At 42.6% G+C, this 26,553-nt stretch overlaps 1 protein-coding gene, 1 non-coding gene and 1 pseudogene across 2 annotated transcripts in view; 2 read left to right on the top strand and 1 right to left on the bottom strand.

Annotated features, from left to right (window-relative positions):
- LOC124555608 (proto-oncogene tyrosine-protein kinase ROS) overlaps positions 1-26,553 on the top strand; it is a 565,849-nt gene that overhangs the window by 45,153 nt on the left and 494,143 nt on the right. The gene's annotated exons all lie outside the window — the stretch shown is intronic.
- LOC124557303 lies at positions 10,060-10,177 on the top strand (annotated as a pseudogene).
- On the bottom strand, positions 25,207-25,281 carry Trnal-caa. The gene has a single exon. It is a non-coding gene; the product is annotated as a tRNA-Leu (tRNA).

Genomic DNA, 26,553 nt, shown 5'->3' with positions numbered 1-26,553 from the left:
GCGGAGGTTCGAGTCCTCCCTCGGCATGGGTGTGTGTGTTTGTCCTTAGGATAGTTTAGGTTAAGTAGTGTGTAAGCTTAGGGACTGATGACCTTAGCAGTTAAGTCCCATAAGATTTCACACACCTTTGAACCTTGGAACCTTCATGCTCAGTTGAGCCAAAAGCTTTTTAAAAATTTCCAAGCATGACTTCTGTGCGAAACGACTGGCGGCGCTTAATTGGTTTTGATGTTTGGTTCTATATTTCTAAAACATTACGCTAGTTCTCTGAACTTTTGTGGCTATTCAAAATTTTCTGAACGTATGGAAGTGAAAGTAGAAGAATCCATCAAATACAGACAACTACCAGAGTAATGGAATCCTCTAAAACATCACTGTTTACATGGAGTTTCGCAGCCTTTAATCTTTCTTGTCAGGTTGTAACCTTTCGTACAGTAGTGATACTGGTGCGCTACTTGCAGAGTACCTTCTGCATCCACATCTACATACATACTCCAAAAGCCACCGCACGGTGCGTGGCGGAGGGTACATCTGCTAATCTTTTCCCTTCCTGTTCCATTTGCAAATAGAGCGAGAGAAAACGGCTCTCTATATTCCTCTGTACGAGCTCTAATATCCCTTACTTTATCTGCGTGGTCCTTAAGCGAACTGTACGTGAGTGACAGTTAAATCGTTCTGCAGACAGCTTCAAATGCCAGTTCTCTGAATTTTCTCAGTGAATGTCGCCTTCCGTCCAGCGATTCCCACTCGAGTTTCCGAAGCATCTCCGTATTGCTTGCGTGTGGATCGAACCCACCGGTAACAAACCTAGCAGCCTGTGTCTGAACTGCTACGATGTCTTCCTTTAATACGAACTGACGGGGATCCAAGACACTCGAGCAGTACTCAAGAATGGGTCGAACTAGTGTTCTATACGCGGTCTCCATTACAGATGAACCACAATTTCCTAAAATTCTCCCAATAAGCCGAAGTCGACTATTCGTCTTCCTAACTAAAATCTTTTCATGCTCATTCTTTTTCACATCGCATTGAAACGTTACACCTAGATATTTAATCGACTTGACTGTACCAGGAAGCACACTACTAACGCTGTATTCGAACATTACAGGATTGTTTTTTCGTACTCATCTGCATTAACTTAATTTTTTCTACATTTAGAATCACATCAATTTTGTCTAAGGTATCCTATATCCTCCTATAGTCACTCAACGACGACACCTTTCCGTACACCACAGTATCATCAGCAATTAGCCGCAGATTGATGCTCACCCTGTTCTTAAACTGTGTAGCACCTAGCCCGTCAGCTACGTTGTGGGATAAATTTGCACTATCTTTTCTGCTCTAAAATCGAAATTTATTCTCATAACAATTAAAGCATGCCTATATAGAACTGACAGTGTGAATAGTAGCATAGTTGTCTACTATTTGTAGTGGAGTAGCATCTGTATCGATAGAGTGGGTGGCCTGAAATGCGAATATAGGAGAACCACAGATAGTGTGGGCCACTTGGTGTTTCTCGGGTTTGGCGCAAAACAGCAGACGCATGCAGTGCTTGGAATACAGTGCAGACATCACTCCGTAATTTGTTATAGCTTGAGTGATGTAGATATTGAGTTTGTGTCACAAGTAAATTTTATTTGTTTCTGAGTGTCAACAGTGGTGAACAGTGTAAATGTAAGAAGTAACACTGTCATGCTAGTATTAACATTTAAGTAGTTTGATGTAGATTTATCGTAATAATGAAATTCTTCTCACTCAAGCCGGTTTCCGTTTCTGCCATGTTTTAATGTGCAATGTGTCAGGCAGTACTGACTACACTAAAGTCGCGTAGTATGAGCCCCATAAGCAGTTTTTGTATTTAAAGCACGATGCCAAGGTTGAAGATGAAACGTGCCCGTGAGAATCGAGTGGAGTGATCCGAGACTGGAATGAAGCAAGCTATTTCAAGTGTTTTTGAAGACAAAATGGCCGATCGTTTTAATGTTCTAGAACTATACTGCAAAGGAGATTAATAAAATCATTCTAGAGAATCTGTGGTACCCCATATGGGCTTTTCAAAACCAACATTTGAAGGAAATTACGAAGAAGTGTTTGTAGCACACACGAGAAATTTAGATTCCAGGTTGATGGCGCTCGATGAGATTGAGTTTCAAAAGTTGACTTAAATTTGGCACAAAATTTAAAACTCCCTCGCAGATTTAACAGAGAAAAGAAACTGGCAGGTGACGATTTCTATAAAAACTTTATGAAAAAGGATACAGAATTGTCACATGGAAGTGCTCAGTCCACAAGTTCAGAGCCCTGTGTCACGTTCAGTAGAATAGTTCAAACCAACTGCCTTTTTGTTATCTTGTTATTTGGCTACCTAAACGGGTTAATTTGTCTTTAACCACAAGACACCTTGTTTATTTAAAAACTTATGTTTTGTTCTATGGCCCTTGGCACCCGACACTTTTCCTAACATATCGTTTTGTAAGTCTTAGAAAATATTTTCTTGCTTTGTGTCATTTTGGTTCGAAATCTTTTTTCTTTTAGTATTTACATCAAAACAAATGCTCAAGGACAGGTTTTATGCCACTATACTTTATTTCAAAACAATAACAACATTTTTTGCCATATTTGGCTTAAGGGTACCACATTAGTCGCCGTTCCCGTAATTCTTGTCCATAATCCGACATTAGAGAGCAACGAGATAATCAATGAAATATCGTGAAATCGTGGTTCTCAGAAACGCAATTGTTACCTTCACGAAGCATTTCTTTCAAAGCATCAGCTTTCTTGGGGATGTGTCTAAACCACAGCATGGCAATAGCGTTGTGTGGAGTGGAATACGGACCATGATGAAATGAAAATGCAACGAGAAATTGAATGCAAATTATTGACGCAGGCAAAGATTATAATGTGTAAGGTAGATTATCGAGGCTGTTTTTTATAGTAGTAGCAGATATATAGTAACAAAAATATTGACATACTATAATAAGCAACGGAGAGCACCGTGAAACCATTCAAAATTGAGATATTGAAAGAAAGGAAACGAGAACAAATTTCCATTTCTCTATTTGTTTAGCCAGTTGCCAGTTATTGCACCAGGAGGAAATCTTCCGTAGTTCAGAATGGGGACTTCAGTAGGTGTCAGGATCACAAACCTCGTCTGTGAACAGTCTGAGCTTAGAGACAAAATTATTTACCAAGTAGTTTAGACATACTACGTAAGGTAGTGGTTATTTTCTATTTCCGAGAGGCGCACAAGAAGTTATTTACATCTTCCCTAGCAAATCATCTTCTGTCCATGATTAAGTGCTGTGTTCTAAAGGTAAGGCTGTTATCAATCCAAAAGTTGTTTCTAACATCCGATTGCTTTATTATGCGTGGACCTACTGGAGGAGGGTCTGTGGTACAGTAGAAGGTACTATGACAGCTGTGGAGTATGTGAACATTACTGTGACCAACAGCATCCCATCATGCTTAATGTCATCCCCGACGCCAACGACATCTTGCAGCAGAATAACTGTATGTGTAACAAAACCAGAATTGTGCTGCAGTGATTTGAGAAATTTTACAGTGAACTTACGTTGATGTCTAGGCCATCATATTCGCCTGATCTGAGCCCGGTGAAACAGATCTCGGACGCTATCGGGTGGCAGCTCCGTGTCCCCAAAAACGGGCCCCTAATGTGCGTGAACTGCGTGACTCTGGCAGAGACATCTGGTGCCACATACCTCCGGAAACCTACCAAGGACTTGCCGAATCCATACCACGAAGAATCGCGACTATACTGCGTCCCAAAAGTGGAGCAATACACGATTAAGCAGATCACCATCAGTTTTCTGCTATATTGCCAGGTCCTTTACGTCTCCATTTCATGCGATCCATTGCTTCCTTCTCAATACCGGTGCATGTGCCGCCGTCCATCACATCATTCAGAATTTGAAATCTCTTCCTCCTTGTCCATCTCTTTCCTTCCACATACCTTCCTAAGATTGTCTTATAAGACTCTTCTTCATTCATAATAGATGTCCAATCCAGTTTCGTTTCCTTCTATCACATCCAGTAATTGTCTTTGCTCTCCCAATCTTCTCATTACCTCTTCGGTTTTCACTCTGTCCATCCAAATTATTCTTTCCATCCTCCACCATCAATATCATGAAATATCGTTTGAAAAGCCTTCATCCTTGCTCCGTCTTTTTCCCTCAATGTCTACGTTTCATACAGGAGGACACTCCTTACAAAACATTGTATTAGCCTTTTCCTTAAATATAAAATAACGCGGTCTAGATTTCATATTAAGCGGGTAGCCATAATTTTTTTCCTTATCAGTTGTGCCCTGATTAGTTTGTGCAATGTCGAGTAAATTGTTGGTACGTAACCCCGATGAACTGGCGATTTCGGTAATCTCTAGTAGATTTACGTGATAGACTGCATTCTTCACTTTTAGTTTAGGACCACGAAATCTTTTTATATGAACTGTGAACCATCTTATCGCATGCAGCAAATGACCCACGCTTTTAGGTGAACGTGACATTGGTGCCTAAGCTGTTGGTGTACCTGCTCCAAATTTTATTTGTAGAGCACATTTTTAGGCAGAAATGATTCAGCCAAAACAGTTTCTATTTTCGCCAAATAATTATTTCATAACAGTAACCCAGAATAAACTGTGAGTCAGTTAAACAATATGAGTGAGAGAAGACAGCGACCGTTGTAAATCGATTCGTCGTACTTGACAGTTTATTGTTGCTAAAGCGAGAGGAACAGAAATGTGATTTAGAGAATGAGCCCCAAGGGAAGTGACTTAGCAGTGGGCGATCTGTTAGCTTACGCAATGGCAGCTGAAATGGACGCTTTGCGCTGCCATCGCGAGTTCCGTGCCACTTGTGGCCGCTGCCAGCTCCAACCGCGCAGTTCTGCTGACCGCTCTAGATTCCTTCTCTGAACTTCTACCTTATTATTTCTGCCTGATACTTTTATCTCGCACGAGACTGTTCGATTCGTCAAACCTACCCATTAAATCTAAGAAAATTACAATTATTCATCAGACGTTCGGATTGCATTTATGCATAGTAACCTCTTCCATAGATTCTTTATTGCTCTAAATGTAAGTGTAAGTCCCTTAGAATATACCAAGAATCGTCTCTTGACACGAGAGGAACAATCCATTCGAAACTCTTGGCAACTGTGTGTATTGTGATGAGGGGTCTAGTGTTCAAAGCACAAGTTTTTCACTTCAGATTTCATGTTGAAAGAGAGCAGCAAATAAATTTTACTTGTCGGAGACATTACCATCGCCTAACGTATCACACAAAATTTCCGTAAGTGGTACCTCCTATATATCCTAAAGGTTACGTTTTCCTTCGGATGATGCTCTCAAACATATTTAAAAATATCTGGCTGCAATTGCAAGTGTTTGATCTGCCTGGACATCGAGGCATTTGCCTCGAATATTTTGCAACTTGAGCCTCTGTGTTGCACGATCGAACATAATGATTTAAACAGGTAATTTGATTCAGTAGTTGCATTCAAATCGCTATCATTTCCAAGCACAGAGCGGCGCCATACGTGAACTTCTTTTTACTCTCCACTAGCTCCTTTCACCTGTAAAATGAATGCTTCTTGCACTTTTACTTCTTTCACATTCAATAGGAATTACATGTAGGGTAGTAATTTCCTCTGTTTGTAGTATGTTCGCACTTACGTTCCTACTTCGTATAACGTATTCGTAAGCAGCGAGAACCAATTGCTGTTTTCCACTAAAAAGTTCCACTCCAATGAATGTTTCAAGTATTTAGAACTTCCAAAAATAAACTATGTGTTTTACTTATTTTCATGCTTCTCCTGAACGTAACTCCGTTAGTTGGTTGTCAGAAGCCGTTATTTGCTCTAGACTTACGTTCCGACTTCGTGTACCGTATTCGTAAGCAGCGAGAACAAATTACTCTATACTGCACTGTTCGCTTCAGATGTTCCATCGACAGTGAAGAATATTTACCGGACTCGTTCAAGGTACAAGACTTGACCTCGTGTAAAGGGTTCCTGCGGTATTTGTTCTGACCTTTCATTACACATCTATTTTATTGTATAACTTTCTTACGTTTTCGAATGAGATATCAGTCTGGTTTTGCGCAGTTGTCTTCTTGCTCTTTTTTGTAAATTATCAGGACAACGCTGTAGGAATACCGCTGCCGTTTCATAATATCTAAAATTAAGCTAACACTGACATTCTAATTTCGGACCCGATTTTACTGAGTTTCACTGCATATCATTGATTCCCTCCTTAATTTTTCATAATTGCCATTGCCTTCTAGTAGAGGCAATTGAAGGTTTCGTTCCGGGAAAGAGGGGGAAAGGCAGAAGAAGGTTACAGATGCTGGATGATGTCAGCAGGCTACAAAGAGGGTACCAAAGAATGAAGAGGAACGCAGATGCTTGGAGGGCTATGCAGTCAAAACCTGCCGCAAGGTAGACAACCCAATGATGATGACGGTCTAAAAAAGAGGTCAAATTTGTGTTATAGGAGTCGCCCAAGATTCTTGCTCCTAACCTTTTCATTTGTCGCAATACTTAGGAGTAATTCTGCGAGGTATAAACTCACACGATTATAGCCTGTTATTTCTTTTGTAGTTAACTGAGGATGGTCAGTGACACCCAAACGGCGCCCCGTAACAGCCCATCCGCTCTCGGCGAGTACGGCGCACGATGAAACGTGACCCCAGACGGTCGGCGGGACAGGCTACAATGAGACCACGGACGCAGACAATGGCCGGCGTTCGTTTCTCGGACGATCCACGTTTCAGCTTTGACTGCAGTAATAGATGCACACGATACGGTAGCGAGTCTCATGTTTCGGCACGCGGTATGAAGGGCCGTGCAAGATTGCCGTGTCGGGTATCATCGAATCCCGGGGATAACGATCCTGGCAGGATCGATGCCTGGAACCTGTATGCCTCGACCACTAAATACGAAAAGTTATAAGAAGCCAATTTTTTACTGTTCCTCCCCCAAGTTAAGGCCGCCTAATTCCATCAATCAGCGTTCGTTCACTTGTTGACCGTAACACCAAAGCCTCCGTCACAGTTCAGCAGACATCGTCCGTCGGTTGGCTTGCGCGGTCGCCTGCTTATCACGTTTGGGATTTTGCGTTTGAGACATCAGTGTCATACAGGTGTCGGCTAGTTAGACAGTACAATGGCTGATATGTTTCGGAACGGAATGACCAACTGATTTCAATCTCCGAAGATTAACCTGTGGCCCTTTCTGAAAATAAAGTACACAGACATTGAAATCATTGTGATAGGACGGGAGATTACCCGACGGTACTATAACTGCCATTAATGAAACTTTTATTACAATGGAAGATATTTGTAATTGTAATCGTAGTAAAAGCAAAAGTGTAAGTATTTTTTGCTGTATACAGTCACAACAGTACAAATAGCTAAGTAGTAGTAGTAGTAGTAGTAGTAGTAGTAGTAGCAGTAGCGTTTGTGCAGAACATGTAAGCTAAAGTAGTAAACTACTAGTTCTAACAGTAATAGACTCTAATTGGTAATTATGTTGAACAAGGTACAAGAACTAAGGACAGTAGTAGAATACTGTCCAGGTAGAAACGTATGCCTCTTTCCTGCAACAGGTAAGAAGATTGGAATGTGAATGAAAGTTCATGGAAAAGATAAGTGGTGCACCGAGTTAGAACTTTTTTATTTTTATCATACTAAAAATTGGAGTAGAAAAATACAAAATTTGAAATTAAAAATACAGTTTTCTGCCTAATAAATCTAAACTAAGTGTAATCTGTAACGGTCCATTTTAGCCATGTGGATAAGTGATAAACTGGAAATAAGTGCACCCGAAGGTGATACATGAACTACGTGTCTGATTTGCTGACAGAACGTACAGTACCTCTTAATGCTACGCATGGTGAGTGGTGAGTTTTCACAATAGTTCTTTCATGCCAGTGAAAGAGCTTGAAACTTTAGCGGCTTAGGCCTGCATCACTATTCGTCATTGTGTGATACTATTTTCTGTTAGTCAGTTAATTAATTTCATGATCCGCGGAAAGACTCGGTCCACAGTCTGTGTGTACATGTTTACTTGTGTGGCTAAATGCTGACCATCTACAGATCAAGAAACACAACAACGGCCTAAAGTCAGTTAAAGTGAGCGTATTAATCTTCGATAGTATTGATGGCTACTTAAATTTAGCAACAAATTAAATATCTTTCTATTTTATACTGCTCATGCTCGTAGTTATTATTCTAAATTAGTCCATAAAAAGAGAGAGTCGTTGAGAAGAAACTATTTGATATCAGATTTCAATTTACCTTGTCGCGTGCCAATCATTTATTTTATTGAATAAATGACTGAAGATGTTTGTGACTGTATACTGAACACCTTTCTGAGCGCCTGATAGCTATAGTCAAGGGTACTGGAGATAATTTTTTCATCTGATAATGTGGCGGTGGATATTACTATTCACAATTATTCATGAATTATAATAAATTAGAAGCACAATGTGGTGGATATTCTACAGTACTCATTTATTTCGGTAATCGATTTTGGACTCACAAGGCCTTTATCTGACTTTAACTGACTATCATCGCCAAAGAGAGTAGAATACTAGTGAACTACACAGAGAAAGAAAAACAATTGAAAACGATATTAGACATAGAGATCGGTGCAAACACATAGTCAGTGCACTCTCGATATGTATCATCTTTTTCAGTGCTGTTCACTATATTGCACCCCCATTTGACGACGACAGTCACTTAAAATCTGATGATGGCCTTGTATGCCGAAAATCGGCTTTCGAAATAACATAGTTACTCAATACTGTGCTTTTGATATATAATTATGTAGTTGTAGTACCAAGAAGCGACCGAAGGATCAGTTAACACGTGATGAATTATGCCTAACAGACTCCTCGCTTTCATGCAAATGACCTGTTTTACAGAGTTATGAACTATCTCAAAAAACTATGACGTAAGACGTTAATGAGTGGAAATGTGGAACACCTATAAAAATGTTTACTTTTCATAACTAGCATATTACACACAGAGAAAAAAATTGCCTAAATCAGTTATCTAGAGGCTCAATAATGCTTTTCCTCCAATTTAAAATGTTCCTCAATAAGTATATTCAAACATCTACAACAGTCTACCCCAGCCATTCATACCTATTCGAGTGCTATGATAACTGCCATTGTCGTTCTATCTCATGTGCAAAACTTAATATACTATGTTTCTTTTAACTAAAGGAAAGCCTATTTGTACTTTACAATACTTAAAAATTAGCAGTTTCGGCTGTTGCTGTCTTTTTAAAATGAGTAGTTATAACTCTGTGTCTGCTACAAACATCAACTGTTCCTGACGTTAAATGTTTATTCAGTCGCGACGTTTGTGTGTAATTATCAACTAACATAACAAATAACATGCAGCTGTGCCGGAAATGACGTAATTTCGCCCGGAACAGTGTCTTCTTGTTTCCATGGATCGTAGTTAAAACGCCTCATAGATAGCTATGTAAAAATAAGCCCTAGAAAAATTTCTGCGCCTGGGGCACTGCGACTTTAATTCTCACGGCGCGAAAATGTCATCTGCATCTGACGTGCCCCCAGATTTTTAAAACTTCATTTTGAAACACCCTGTAGACGGAGATAACATGCTGTTTACTGATTATGGCTCTGTAAATTTTAATCTGCTGCTTGTTGCAGATCTAATCATACTCTATGCTTTTTTATACTAACAAATCTAACTCTTTTAGACCTTCCACAAACAGTAGTACCTGAACTTTCCAGCCATAACGTATGATAAGTCAATCTCTTGTAAATAGTGCGTGTGTGAGTTTTCCTTTTATTTGTCGGCGGAAATTTAATGTTATTGCCATCAAGTGTATATGCATTTATACGAATTAAATATACCTACACTCACAAGTAATCTAAATGTAATAATTTCCGAACTAGTTACATTTTGAGATATCTTGACGGAAACACATAAATGCTGTGTATTATAATAAGTGTTTATCGATGGAATTCAGAAATATTATTATTTTATTCTTGCTGTATAAACTTTTGCCAACGGCCTTGTCGCAGTTGTAACAGCGGTTCCCATCAGATCACCGAAGTTAAGCGCTGTCGGGCTGGGCTAGCACTTGTTTGGGTGACCATCTGGTCTTCCGAGCGCCGTTGGCAAGCGGGGTGCACTCAGCCCTTGTGAGGCAAACTGAGGAGCTACTTGACTGAGAAGTAGCGGCTCCGGTCTCGTAAACTGACATACTGCAGTGAGAGCAGTGTGCTGACCACATGCCCCTCCATATCCGCATCCAGTGACGCTTGTGGATGACATGGCGGCTGGTGGGTACCGTTGGTCCTGCATGGCCTGTTCAGGCGGAGTTTAGTTTTTTTATAACACTTTTAACATCATCATCATCATCGTCATTTAAGACTGAATATGCCTTTCAGCGTTCAGTCTGGAGCATAGTCCCTCTTATAAAATTCCTCCATGATCCCCTGTTCAGTGCTAACATTGGTGCCTCTTCTGATGTTAAGCCTATTATTTCAAAATCATTCTTAACCGAATCCAAGTACCTTCTCCTTGGTCTACCCCGACTCCTCCTACCCTCTACTGCTGAACCCATGAGTCTCTTGGGTAACCTTGCTTCTCCCATGCGTGTAACATGACCCCACCATCCAAGCCTGTTCGCCCTGACTGCTACATCTATAGAGTTCATTCCCAGTTTTTCTTTGATTTCCTCATTGTGGACACCCTCCTGCCATTGTTCCCATCTACTAGTACCTGCAATCATCGTAGCTACTTTTATATCCGTAACCTCGACCTTATTGATAAGGTAACCTGAATCCACCCAGCAGTTCGAAAGATTGAACGGTGCACAGATAACTTAGTCTTGGTACTGACTTCCTTCTTGCAGAAGAGAGTAGATCATAGCTGACCGCTCACTGCATCAGCTTTGCTACACCTCGCTTCAAGTTCTTTCACTATGTTGCCATCCTGTGAAAATATGCATCCTAAGTACTTGAAACTGTTCACCTGTTCTAACTTTGTTCCTCCTATTTGGCACTCAGTCCGTTTATATGTCTTTCCCATTGACATTGCTTTCGTTTTGGAGATGCTAATCTTCATATCATAGTCCTTACATTTCTGATATAGCTCTGAAATATTACTTTGAAAACTTTCAGTCGAATCTACCATCACAACTAAGTCATCCGCATATGCGAGACTGCTTATTTTGTGTTCACATATCTTAATCTCACCCAGTCAGCCTATTGTTTTCAACATATGATCCATATATAATATGAACAACAGTGGAGACAGGTTGCATCCTTGTCTTACCCCTGAAACTACTCTGAACCATGAACTCAATTTACCGTCAACTCTAACTGCTGCCTGACTATCTATGTAAAGACCTTTAATTGCTTGCAAAAGTTTGCCTCCTATTCCATAATCTAGTAGAACAGACAATAACTTTCTCCTAGGAACCCGGTCATATTCCTTTTCTAGATCTATAAAGCATAGATACAATTCCCTGTTCCACTCGTAACACTTCTCCATTATTTGCCGTAAGCTAAAGATCTAGTCCTGACAACCTCTAAGAGGCCTAAACCCACACTGATTTTCGTCCAATTTGTCCTCAACTAATACTCGCACTTTTCTTGCAACAATACCTGAGAAAATTTTACCCACAACGCTGATTAAAGAGATACCTCTGTAGTTGTTACAATCTTTTCTGTTCCCATGTTTAAAGATTGGTGTGATTACTGCTTTCGTCCAGTCTGATGGAACCTGTCCCGACTCCCACACCATTTCAATTATCCTGTGTAGCCATTTAAGACCTGACATTCCACTGTATTTGATGAGTTCCGACTTAAGTTCATCCACCCCAGCCGCTTTATAGCACTGCAATCTATCGACCATTTTCTCCACTTCCTCAAATGTGATCCTATTTCCAGCATAATTCCTATCCCATTGTACATCGAAATCTGAAACATTACTGATTGTATTTTCACCTACATTGAGCAACTCTTCAAAATATTTCCTCCATCTACCCAAGGCATCAACAGGATTCACCGGCAGTTTTCCTGACCTGTCCAAAATTTCCTTCTTATCTCCCTTTCGAAGAATGCTAATTACACTCCAGAATGGTTTTCCAGCAGCTTGACACAAAGTCGCCAACCTGTTTCCAAAGTCTTCCCAAGATTTCTTCTTGGATGCTGCAATTATCTGTTTGGCTTTGTTTCTTTCTTCAACATAACTTTCTCTGTCTACCTGAGTTCTAGTATTTAACAGTATTTCATAATTTTAGCAACACACTCACTAACCCCAGGATTGTCGTCGTTTGTAGTATATCAGTCTTTATCTTTCTTCAGAATACAACATAGAAAGTCGCATTTTGATACTCTTAATGAGAGAACTTAATGTGCTGTTGCATTTTGACGTTGATCGTCCGTAATCACAGTATCCGACTAGGGCCCAATTCCGTCTCGTTATCTACATTGTGATTGCCTTTGTAAACGATTTTGCTCATTGGTATAAACCTTAGCTGTAATACGTCCGTATTTAATAATGAAAAGGAAACTTTAAAAAAGAACTTCTTTCGATTACTCTATATTATAAAATGGTATAGCCGTCTGCCGTTGATATGACTAGAGCAATCATGAACTGCAAGGTGCTGAAGATGTTTTACGAACATGGTAGAAATAATAGTCACTATAAAGATCTTCGGCATTGACAATTTTTCTCCAGTATCGTGAGACAAGCTAGTCATATCCATCTGACACTAAAAATAATAAAGTCTCTGAAATGCTTTGATCAGCCAAAAAACATGTATACAGTCATGGACTCTAGCTATTCGTGTCACACTTCAACTCATCGTCAAGTGACCATTCAGGATAAATTTTTATACTAAGTTTAATCCACGTTAATACACCTTCACCTCTAAATTTAGTTAAATTACGTGTAGCAGATTATTAATTTATTCTGAATGACGTATCGAAATGTGAATTAAGTTTAGGATAAAAAAGTGTTCTCACCGTCGCCAGACGATGAGCTGAGCCTCGAAAGTGGTAGTGACATGTTAAACATGTTTACAAAAAGCTCACCACATAAATTTATGAATCTTTTGTGACGATTACTTGCACTGTAAACACATAATTTTCATTGTACAATCCTGTATTCTCTATAACCTAACATGGCAGCAGATAGGCTCAGTTTCCTGTAATGATTGTTACAATCATTAGTTAAATATGGAAAAGATAGCACATTTCTATCCGAACTTACATGCAGAAATGCAGAAATTAGGAGAAAAGATTAGGACCCTTAGACATGGTTGGTCGGAGATCAGAACTCCGCTACGAATGCGTCGCCTCGCTCAGTAGAGAAATTTGTGGAACTTCCTGTTATCACTACAGCATCTTTGTAATGTTAAACACACAGTTATCATATCAGCAGGATAATCGAATATCAAAAACATGGACTAGTAGAATATTACCAGTTTTCCTGATGATCAGCTTATAAATCACGTACAAGAGAAGTAACGAATAGCTGAGAGCATGCGGTTTGCCAAAGCACTGCACGAGATCACAGAGATGAACGCGATGTGTTGCTGCGACTGCAGAGTCAATAACGTGATGTACACTTCCGCAGCATTGGCAAATTCAGTTACTTTTGTTCTACATACCCGTCTGCGGTTGGTTTCCGGGGAGCACGGATATAGTTTCAAAACGTTTTTGTGCTAACTGCTGCGTTTGGGGATTGAGAGATATATGAACAGAAAAAGAGAAATCACAAAACAAAGATTAATACGGTAACCCTGTTGCCGTACAGTACAGTGAACTAAATAATTGTACAGAAGTCGCTTCTTATATCTGCGCTTCAAAATTCCAATAGCCGGGAAAAAAGTTACTCTGCAAGTAGCATAGGGCTTCTTGCATAAAATGCTCAGGCAACAGCACTGGTCAATCTGGTTTTTAGGCAAAAGTGTGGACATATGCCGGCCGGCGTGACCGAGCGGTTCTAGGCGCTACAGTCTGGAACCGCGCGACCGCTACGGTCGCAGGTTCGAATCCTGCCTCGGGCATGGATGTATGTGATGTCCTTACGTTAGTTAGGTTGAAATAGTTCTAAGTTCTAGGGGACTGATGACCTCAGCAGTTAAGTACCATAGTGCTCAGAGCCATTTGAACCATTTTTTACATATACAATTACAAGGTCTGGGCTCGACCCCTGCGTTCTTTAGTACACACTGATTGGCCTTCCATGAGTACCATATTCTTACAGCGCGCTTGCTCATGTCCTCCGATCTGCATGTTCCACAGTTTACGCGGAAACCATTTGGCCTCCTGAGCGTGGAAAATATCTGATTACTGCATATGCCTCGCTGTCTTCCGGAACCGGAAATTGCATTGAGGCTTTCATTTTTCCTCTAACATAGTTCTAAACCGAGTACCTTCACAGCACTGTCGCTGCGCAGGTGTAGAAGCGAATATATAAGTTGTAAGAACCTAGCTGTTGAGTGCACCATACACACTCACGCACATACACGCACACACACACACACACACACACACACACACACACACACACACACACACACACACACACTCATGTACGCAACTCGTATCACCTGTTCGAATCTACATTGTTCATTCTGGCCATCAACACTACTCTCGGACACCATCGAAATTTGCCTCTCCCCTTCTACGAGGGCATTCTGATAAGTAATGCCTCCAAACTTTCTATGTGAAAACTCATAAAGATTTTTAAATAAAACAAACGTTATAAACAGTCTACACCTTTATTCTTGATAAGCACATATTTGCAGCCTCCTTCCGCTAGAGGACTCCGAACTATAGCGTGTAACATGGCAGTGTGTAACGTAATTACGTCGGTGCATCAGAAACTGTGTGCTGTAATCGAATTTCGAATTCCAAGAGTTCGTCCACACATGGGGGTGGGGGGGGGGGTCGCCGGCCGCGGTGGCCGTGCGGTTCTAGGGGCTGCAGTCCGGAACCGCGGGACTGCTACGGTCTACGGTCGCAGATTTGAATCCTGCCTCGGTCATGGATATGTGTGATGTCCTTAGGTTAGTTAGGTTTAAGTAGTTCTAAGTTCTAGGGGACTGATGACCTCAGATGTTAAGTCTCATAGTGCTCAGAGCCATTTGAACAACATGGGGGACTCTCTCTTTCAGCATGACAATGCCAGGCCACACACGAGCGCTGCGATATCTGCAACAATCCGACGTCTTGGGTCAACTGTCGTCGATCATTCTCTATACAGTCCCGACTTGGTACCATCCGATTTTCATCTGTTTCCACAGCTTAAAAACGCCTTCGACAACTTCATTTTGACAGTGATGAAGAGGTGCAAGCTGAGGTGCTGTTGTGGCTCCTCAGGAAAGTCAAACATTCTACTGTATCAGTATCAACAAACTGGTCTCTCCTTGGAAGAAATGTGTTCGTCGCCAGGACGACTATGTTGAGAAAAAAATACGTAGACATGAATAATGTAGAATATAAATAGTGTTTATTTTATTTAAAAATCTATAAGAGTTTCCACATAAAAAATTCGGAGGCATTACTTTTCAGCACACATTCCTCTGTTTCACTTAAGACGTACCACAAAACCGAGCGAGGTGGCGCAGTGGTTAGACACTGGACTCGCATTCGGGAGGACGACGGTTCAATCCCGCGTCCGGCCATCCTGATTTAGGTTTTCCGTGATTTCCCTAAATCACTCCAGGCAAATGTCGTGATGGTTCCTCTGAAAGGGCACGGCCGACTTCCTTCCCCATCCTTCCCTAATTCGATGAGACCGATGACCACGCTGTCTGGTCTCCTTCCCCAAACAACCAACCAACCAACGTACCACAAAGTCGATGTATTAGTCAAGAGACAGACTGAGAATCGCTGATTTTATTGTCTACATTTTTCCTAGCTTCCCTTGACCACTAAAACTGATCTCTTTAACACTCCGCTTTTTCTGCGGCGTTTTTTTCTTTTTTAGCAGAGTTGTCACTGGCTGTTCATTTATTTGTCCAGTAGCATGTCATTTAATATATCCTGGAGAGGAAGTTCGTGTGCGCCATTTGTCTCTCAACCGTGGAACGCTCTTTTCTGTGTGCTACTTCTGATTTTTTGTTACTTTATCAAGTGTACCCTGACGATTTTATAGGCACCTGCATTGGAAGCAGCAAGAAGGATACGTGTCACTGAAATGTCCTTTACATATTATCTAAAAGACAATACGCAACTTCTTAGGTTTACAGAACTGTAAACGATCTCTAAGTTTTCGTACGAGGGTGAGTCGAATGAAAACCTTAAATATTTTTAAATATTATTTATTGTGCAGAAGTGGTACAAGGGTGTATCACTTTTCAACATAATCTCCCCCACGCTCAATGCAAGTCCTCCAGCACTTACAAAGTGCATACATTCCTTTAGAAAAAAATTCTTTTGGTAGTCCGCGGAATCACTCATGCACCGCGTGGCGTACCTCTTCATCAGAACGGAAATTCTTTCCTCCCACTGCGTCTTTGAGTGGTCCAAACATATGGGAATCACTTGCCGCAAGACCTGGTGAGTATGGTGGATGAGGAAGACACTCAAAATGCAGGTCTGTGATTGTTGCAACTGTTGTACGGGCAGTGTGGGGCCTATCATTGTCATGTTCCAAAAGGACACCTGCTGACAGGAATCCAATTCGCTTTGATTTGATTGCAGGCCGCAGATGATTTTTTTGGATATCTGTGTATGAAGCACTGGTGACAGTGGTCCCTCTAAGCATGTAATGCTCCAAAATGACGCCTTTTTCGTCCCAAAAGAGAGTCAGCATAACCTTCCCTGCTGATGGTTCTGTTCGAAACTTCTTTGGTTTTGGTGATGAGGAATGGCGCCATTCCTTGCTCGCTCTCTTCGTTTCCAGTTGGTGGAAGTGAACCTGGGTTTCGTCCCCAGTAACGATTCTTGCAAGGAAGCCATCACCTTCTCGTTCAAAGCGCCGAAGAAGGTCTTCACAAGCATCAACACGTCGTTCTCTCATTGCAGGAGTCAACTGCCGTGGCACCCATCTTGCAGACACTTTGTGAAAGTGGAGCACATCATGCACAATGTGGTGCGCTGACCCATGACTGATCTGTAAACATGCTGCAATGTCATTCAGTGTCATTCGGCTGTGTTCCTTCACTATGGCTTCAACTGCTGCAATGTTCTGTGGCGTCACAACTCGTTGTGCCTGACCTGGACGAGGAGCATCTTCCACTGAAGTCACACCATTTGCGAACTTCCTACTCCATTCGTAGACTTGCTGCTGTGACAAACATGCATCACCGTACTGAAATTTCATTCGTCCATGAATTTCTTAGGTTTCACACTTTCACTACGCAAAAACCGAATAACAGAACGCTGTTCTTCCCTGGTGCAAGTCGCAAGTGGGGCGGCCATCTTTATACTGATACTGCGACGGTATGTGTGCATCTGCACTATGCTGCCACCTACAGGCCATTCTGCACGCTGTTTGTAGCACGCTTACCAACTTACAGGATAATGGCGCGAAATTTCGATTTGTTATTACAAATTTAAGGTTTTCGTTTGACTCACCCTCGTATTAACTATGATGTGAAACCCACTCATAATGCGATCACAGCCTTTAAGCGTAGTAATATGGAATCAAAGAGCAGCAGGAAAATCTCTCTCTGTGAGGTTTGCATTTGGGACCACAAAGCATCAGCCGTGATTATTGGAGGAGTGTAGTGAAAAGTTAGCGAACAGCCACATCCCAGACGCATATGATGGGCGATGTGCTGAGCACAGAGGCACTGCTAGTCGTCATATTTCTAAGAAGACTCGCATATTCTTTGCCACACGCAGCCAGGCATTTCCCAATAGAAATGTGGCTTGTGAAGTTGGCTGAATATGGTACAGTTCCTTGGGCTGTAAAACATCGACGATGTAGAAGTGTTATTCAGACTTCCTACCATACAAAGAAGTCAACATTACGTTTGAATTAAACCATTTGTCTTATCATTTCACCCTTATGTCGATCAACAATCCATGCTAACAGATGGCTGTTGCCATAGTAGAGCCTAACACAGATTAAAGCGGAATGCTACATTTTAGCACTCAGCACACCAGCGAGGCAGTTAATGTATCGTTTCGGAGGTAGTGGGTAATGGAAGCCGGGGCAACGACATACGTACCACCGCTCCAGCCTGCAGCTGGACGTAGAACCGTTCACGCTTAAGATCAGCTACCGTTGCAGTGCGTCAGCGCTCTGGACGAAGCAGTACTGACAAAATGGAGACCATCCACATCCACATTCTGCAATCCAGTAATCACTTGTCTCTCCATCTTCTGTCTATTAACTCCACATACGCAATACATTCGTTGCAGCTCTTCCTGAAAGAGTAGAAATCACGCAATGACATAACCTTTTTCTAGAGAAAGAGCACTGTCACTTTCGAACTCATCAGCTACTTGTATTGCGCCCTTTGAGCACGAAGATGCCTACATATTGCTTTCACGTATCCACTTGGCTTGATAGTCATTTGTTAAATGATCTTTTCGTAACATTTAACTTTCCATATACAAAACAGAGGTTTCTTCTGAAATTGCATATGTACCATCTCTGTGCTGTTTTAATCAGTTGCTGCTGGTTCGCTATTGTACACACACTCCGAGTTTGGATTTATTTTGGCTAATATTTTTAGCTGTTGCAGTTATAAGAAACATTGGTGTACCTTTTCTGTGAGTGTAAAAATGGTTCAAATGGCTCTGATCACTACGAAACTTAACTTCTGAGGTCATCAGTCCCCTAGAACTTAGAACTACTTAAACCTAACTAACCTATGGACATCACACACATCCATGCCCGAGGCAGGATTCGAACCTGCGACCGTAGCGGTCGCGTGGTTGCAGACTGTAGCGCCTAGAACCGCTCGGCCACCCCGGCCGGCTCTGTGAGTGCATATTTGAACTGTTTGTCTGAGACAAAAATGGGTAAGTAGGCTGTAAGTTGCGTGAATGAGTGTGCAAAACCACCTACAGTCCATATTCCCTCTGATAAGTGTACGAGACCTAAGATCCCCAATTCTACAAGTTGATTCTCTCGATGAGTGTTTTCAGGGATATTCCCTGACAAGATAGCGCGGTCCAGTTCACTATGACAGACCGTTCATCAAGTGTGAGTGGTGGAATGAAGGAACTATAAGGCTTGCACAGAAAAACCTAAACATACTCAAAATTTTCATACTGGTCGCATTGCTCACTAGTGAAGTCGCTGTTTTCGCCTATATGTTGCTTGTCCAATAAGTTATGCCTCTGTGGAGTTTGAAAAGTAGGGGTGAGGTTCCATTGATCCATTTCGGGAACCTCCACAATGATCGATTCCAACTCGGTGTAATTGTGCTGTTGCAGGCGGGATTGGTACCATATGCCCCGGACGTCATTTCGGAACATGCTTCCATTGTTTGCATTCCTTATAGTGGCTCACATAATTTCTAACGGATCAGCAGAGACCTGGCCAGTGATACCTGCGTCTTATTTGGTCTTCACGAATCCCAGGTGATCAGATGGATGTCGAGCAACCATGTCCGCCCCACGGGACCATTGTTCCTCTTAAACAATGTTCTGTTTATCAATTGAAATCCTTCTTTGTCGTTTCCTCGTTCTTCAAGGCTTCTATGGTTTCTAGAAATGTTAGATCTTCCCTTCGTTCAGTAACAATGTCATTTAACGCAGCAGTGACTTGGATTTCGACCGTGCTGCTATGTTCCGCCAAAGGATTCCTTGAAAGGCAGAGAGTGTCCTTGTGTTTGCATCTGCTTTTGTGTTCAAATGGTTCAAATGGCTCTGAGCACTATGGAATTTAACATCTGAGATCATCAATCCCCTACAACTTAGAATTACTTAAACCTAACTAACCCAAGGACATCACACACATCTATGCCCGAGGCAGGATTCGAACCTGCGATCGGAGCTGTCGCGCGGTTCCAGACTGAAGCGCCTAGAACCGCTCGGACACAGCGGCCGGCTGCTTTTGTGTATCACCGTGACGTTGTACTACTGAAGGCTGAGTCCAAACATGCCATTCGACCGGAGGGTTCCATCAGGCTAGTCACCTAGCATAGAGGATGGTGATCCGTCACAACGTTGAATGGTTTGCCAAATAAATATGGCTGGAATTTGGGGATGGCTCAATCAACTGCAATGCCCTCTCCCTCGATTATAGAATTGTTCTTCTCTGACTTGATGAGTACTCTGAAACCATAAGCTATCACGTTTTCAGCACCTCCCTGAATTTGTACTAGAGCTGCCCCTACTCTATAACCGCTAGCATCGATGCGAAGTTCCATCTCGGTAATCTCGTCGTACAATGATAGAACTGGAGAAAATGTTACTGTCTCCTTACGAACGAGGAAAAATCTTTCTTGCGCCTCATTCCAAGAAAAGTTGGCGTCTTCTTGCAGTAGTTCTTGCAAGGGGCTTGCCTTGGTACGGAACTACTTTATGAATCGCCGGTAATACGAGGGCGTTCCGAGAAAACTTCTCACATCACGAATGTACCTAGGAATCGGAAAATCCATGACTGCTCTTCATTTCTCTGGATCAGGACGGACGCCATCGCCATTCACTAGGTGCCCCATGATTCTTATTTCTTGAGTGACAAAGAGGCACTTTTTGTGATTCAGGTGGAAACCTGCAGTCTGAACACACTTTAACGCGTTGAGCAGGAGGTTTAGATGTTCTTCAAATGTCTTCGAAAAAACGACAGTGTTATACAGATAGCAAAGGCATGTCGTCCATTTAACGTGTCGAAGCAGGTTGTCCATCATACATCTGAAAGTGGCCGGAGCGTTATATAGTCCAAACGACAAAACTTTGAAGTCTTAAGAGAGCTATGAATGTGGTCTTTCCTGGTAAGCCTCTTCAACTTCGATGTGCCAGTAAGCAGTCTGCATGCTCATAGCTGAGAAATACTTCTCTCCTTTCATTCCGGCTAGGATATCGTCAGTTTGCAGCAGTGGAAAGACATCTTTCTTCCAGATTTTGTTTAGTAACCGCTAGTCGACAAAGAAACACTGTGTGCGTCCTTCTTCCTGACATGGACCACCAGAGAGAATTAAGGACTCTTGAAAGTTAAATGATGTCATTTTGCAGCATCTTCTCCATGTACACCAAGATTATCCGTCGCTCAGCCGGCGACACGCTGTATGAGCGCTGGATAATTGGTGGATCGTCCCCAGAGTTGCTATAGTGTTTTGTTATGGTCTGCTTGGTCTGTCTTTTCTCCACTACGGAATCAAAATCATCCGAAATTTGGCGCAGAATGGCTATTACTCACCGACGTTATTCCACGGTCAGGCCAGATCGTATTGACAGTTCGACAGTAGCTTTCTCATACGCGTTGTCTCTGTCAGTAGCGGAACACGAGTCTTCGTCGATGGCATTAAGTTGTCCTTCGTGGACTGATTTATGGATGAGTTGTGGTTTATCGTGGCAGTTAGTGATCCACAGTTCTCCTTGATCACCCACAATGCTAATTATCGTCGCTGGCATGTTGATTTCTTTTGTGAGGCTGAGTAGCATTCCTGTTCTCGACAAAAGCTTCACTGTTTAACTGTCCATCTCGATTGACGAATGGAAATCGTCTCGTTAATGCCAGAAGGGTGAAAACGTCTTCAACGGCATACAACCGCAAAGAGCAATCTTTGTTATGTCTCCTTGTTGGAACAGCTTCGTCAATGTGGAACACAGATCTTCCACAGCCTATAATTGCATGTGATGCCTACAATGAAGTCTCATCCGAGAATAACCTCACGATTACATTCTGTTAAAACGACTGATTCGAAGGGCTGTGTATTGTCATTGATAGTTATTCTTGTAATACACGTTCCTGTCGGCTGGACGTATTGAGTTGAGATTTTTAGCTCAATCGCTTTCGTATCATGAAAAACAGTCTTATTTAGCTGGCGACGATAAGCATTTGTCATTACAGGAAAAGAAGCCCCTAAGTAGACCAGCGCCCCGACTAGTTGGCCATCAATGACGACTCCGATGAGATTACCTGTCAGCTTGGTAACTGTCGTCCATGGAGGGTTATCAGATGTGGCGACCTCATCTCCATATACGGTCGCCTCGCTTAGTTTTTCTGATTCGGCTTCTAGGCGAGCGACTGCTAGTCTTTCACGGCGACGGGGAACGGTTATGGCGTCGAGGAGAGACCTCGTCCAGGATACGGCGATGAGCTTCGGCCCACAGGTCGGCTAAAATCGTCTACAGTTGACTGGTGTGAAAACAACCGTATCGTGGGTTGACGTCTTTTGGCGTCATAATCGTCGAACACTCGTCTTCTTTCTCTGCAGAAGCACACAACGTGTCCGGGCGTCCACAGTGGACACAGAGTGGCGTTTTGTCCTTCGTCTTCCAAATTTTGTTCTTCTTCGGGGCGTTTTACTTGGTGGAGGAATTGGTTGCACCTGCGTGGGTCTGGTGCTGGGTTGTCGTTTGGCGGCGGCTGCGTTGAGTCCTAGTTGAACGAGTCCACTCTTCACGGCGTGTTTGGCTGGTGGTTGGGATCGGTGCCAAAGATCGATACACCACTTCAACATTTTCTATTATCCCTTGACATTTATGGCCGACATTCAAGGCTGCTATCTCTTGTGTATCGATCCGACATTTCTGACTGCCATATACTGCTGTATATCCTCTTTAACTATTTGACGTATGAGACACGCGAGCCATGGTGGTCTTCTCCAACTGTCACACAGACCATATTCGGCAGGCGTCTTAACTCGAGACCGGATTTTAATGCAAATGCATTTTTTTTTCTATAACTGGAGAAGTATGCTCTTTGTGTAGTATGTTCTAATTACTTCTTTTCTTAAGTTTTAGGCGCTGTTTTATAGCGCAGACAAAATCATAGTACCGAGCGAGGTGGCGCAGTGGTTAGCACACTGGACTCGCATTCGGGAGGACGACGGTTCAATCCCGTCTCCGGCCATCCTGATTTAGGTTTTCCGTGATTTCCCTAAATAGTTTCAGGCAAATGCCGGGATGGTTCCTTTGAAAGGGCACGGCCGATTTCCTTCCCCATCCTTCCCTAACCCGAGCTTGCGCTCCGTCTCTAATGACCTCGTTGTCGACGGGACGTTAAACACCACTAACCTAACCTAACCTAACAAAATCATATTTTGCCCGTTTTGTGAATAAGCATAATATTATCGAAATGTTTAAAATTAAAATCTACATCTACATTTATACTCCGCAAGCCACCCAAAGGTGTGTGGCGGAGGGCATTTTACGTGCCACTGTCATTACCTCCCTTTCCTGTTCCAGTCGCGTATGGTTCGCGGGAAGAACGACTGTCTGAAAGCCTCCGTGCGCGCTCTAATCTCTCTAATTTTACATTCGTGATCTCCTCAGGAGGTATAAGTAGGGGGAAGCAATATATTCGATACCTCATCCAGAAACGCACCCTCTCGAAACCTGGCGAGCAATCTACACCGCGATGCAGAGCGCCTCTCTTGCAGAGTCTGCCACTTGAGTTCATTAAACATCTCCGTAACGCTATCACGGTTACCAAATAACCCTGTGACGAAACGCGCCGCTCTTCTTTGGATCTTCTCTATCTCCTCCGTCAAACCGATCTGGTACGGATCCCACACTGATGAGCAATACTCAAGTATAGGTCGAACGAGAGTTTTGTAAGCCACCTCCTTTGTTGATGGACTACATTTTCTAAGCACTCTCCCAATGAATCTCAACCTGGTACCCGCCTTACCAACAATTAATTTTATATGATCATTCCACTTCAAATCGTTCCGCACGCATACTCCCAGATACTTCACAGAAGTAACTGCTACCAGTGTTTGTTCCGCTATCATATAATCATACAATAAAGGATCCTTCTTTCTATGTATTCGCAATTAAGACACAAAAGAATTACAGACACTGGTTGCGAGCGGGCATTGATTGAAATCAATGGGAGAGGCTAAATATTTGTGCCGGACCCGGATTCTAACCTGTGTCTCTTGCTCACCAGACAGTTAGTCTGACCGCACACTACTAAAGTAGTGCCTCTTGCCCCTTGCCCATTGACCATTGGCCATTATCATCACTACTCGCGACATTTCGCCGATTCCCATACGAGTTCGAGCCAGGTGTGCATCTGCACTGAAGTGATCATTAGCCGTCTCGCCCTAATTATATCTGTATATGTGGTGTCTGTTTTTTCGGATATGTCCGAAACAACATTTTATGCGAACTGTTTACCTATATATTTTAGGTTTTTTAAAGCATGTATGCATGCATATTTAAGGGATTATTACTGCATAAAATCCGGTAGCTAGTCATAACTCATTCGTCCGACTCCTTTCTTCCAGTTCCTCGATTCCACGGCACTACTTGATATACTCGTATGTTATTGTGACATCTTTCACCAGAACGTTTTGGAACATATCTTGTGCGACGTCTGGATTTTGCTGGCTACTATTATCTTAGGATTCACTATATGACGTAGGGCCAAAACATTGTGTTTATACAACTGTGTCGTTTCCCCATGACGTTTGGCCCTATTTTTCAATGGTTGTTCCGCTAAGCGCACCTGTTCCCGATTGCCGCCAAACGTTTTCTTCATTTCGGACAGGAATTTGTCCCAGCTATTGACCTTCTCTTCGTTGTTCTCGAACGACTGTTGGACTTTGCCGTCTAAATAAAAGTACACATTTTCCAAGAACATCACACCGTCCCGCCTGTTGTTTTTGGCGACTCGGTCGAATCCCTTCAGCCATTTAGTTGCGTCCTGGCCAGATTCTTCGGAAAATGAATGCCTGATGTGCGGCTGACTTGCTGCTGTTTTGGAATCCATCCGTCTCCTGAATATACGGGTCTTAACAACGATGCGCGCTTGTATTCCGGTTCCTGTCCGTTTAGGTGACGGCTCTTACGTTGCCTAATTTGACCCACGGTGATATAAATCTTTTGAAGTACATGGAGTCTCCAGCAAACCAGCATATCTCAAATGTAGCTGTAGTTTGATTCCTGCCTCCACAGCAAATTTTATGTTGGGTTGGAGCCTTTCCAGAGCTATTTGGAAGTCATCGAGCTGTTCCTCGCCATACGACGAATAGGCCATCGACCTATCTGCACCACCTAAGGTTTAATGACACTTCTTATGCAACTTGAAACTTCCTGACAGATTAAAACTGTGTGCCGGACCGAGACTCGAACTCGGGACCTTTGCCTTTTGCGGGCAAGTGCTCTACCAACTGAGCTACCCAAACACGACTCACGCCCCGTCCTCACAGCTTTTCCTCTGCCAGTACCTCGTCTCCTACCTTCCAAACTTTACAGAAGCTCTCCTGCGAACCTTACAGACCTAGCACTCCTGGAAGAAAGGATATTGCAGAGACATGGCTTAGTCGCAGCCTGGGGAATGTTTCCAGAATGAGATTTTCACTCTGCAGTGGAGTGTGCGCTGATATAACCGCAAAGGCAAAGGTCTCGAGTTCGAGTCTCGGTCCGGCACACAGTTTTAATCTGTCAGGAAGTTTCATATCAGCGCACACTCCGCTGCAGACTGAAAATCTCATTCTGGACTTCTTATGCTGTTGATGGAATATCCATTACTTCTCAGAACGGATTCCAAGTGCTGCATCAAGCGTCCGATGTGCTGCGGCTCACTTTTGGTGTGGTACAAATATGTCGACGAGACCACTGTCGTGTAGAGCTGTGGTGAGAAACAGGTCCGTGACTTCCTAAGACATCTAAACACTCTCCAACCAAACATAAAATTTACTATGGAGGTAGAAAACACTAACAGTTACCATTTCTATAGTCCGATTAAAATTTCTTGATAGTTGACACTTCAGGCGTTGTAGCTGGTATCTTCCAATTAGAGCGCTCTACGTTCGCCGTTGCCAAACTGTCACAACAATTAGTTCGGCCGTGCGGTTCTGGCGCTGCAGTCTGGAACCGCGAGACCGCTACGGTCGCAGGTTCGAATCCTGCCTCGGGCATGGATGTGTGTGATGTCCTTAGGTTGGTTAGATTGAACTAGTTCTAAGTTCTAGGGGACTAATGACCTCAGCAGTTGAGTCCCATAGTGCTCAGAGCCAGCCATCCAATTTCTTGTCCAGCTTTCTTTCTTGATACGTTTGGATCGATCCCGAATCCTGGGTCTGGCCCTTTATTTTGTATTTCATCACACATGATAACCACACTAAAAACAACACAAACACATACACACAACGATGATAACGAAATACACACGTTTCACACACAGCACTAACCAAAAAGTACTGGGACCTTCCGTATAAGACGCGATTCAGCGTCTTTTATACAGTTATTATAGTCACAGAGATCTGCTTGTCAGATAAGCTTCGCACGACATTGCGTGACGTCGAAGTTTTGAAGGCTGTCAATTAAGCGGGGCGATTGAGACAGCGGTGTCATAAACAGAACAGCCTTTTGCACTGTAATGGTACAGCGTAGTTGTTAGCGTACAAACCTCACGTGGAGAAAGCCGACGGTTCGAATCACAAATGCAGAGGATC

This window comes from Schistocerca americana, chromosome X (genome assembly GCF_021461395.2).
Source record: "Schistocerca americana isolate TAMUIC-IGC-003095 chromosome X, iqSchAmer2.1, whole genome shotgun sequence".
NCBI lineage: Eukaryota > Metazoa > Arthropoda > Insecta > Orthoptera > Acrididae > Schistocerca > Schistocerca americana.
Note: the sequence above shows the minus strand (reverse complement) of the source record. Positions and strands in the feature narration are given on the sequence as shown.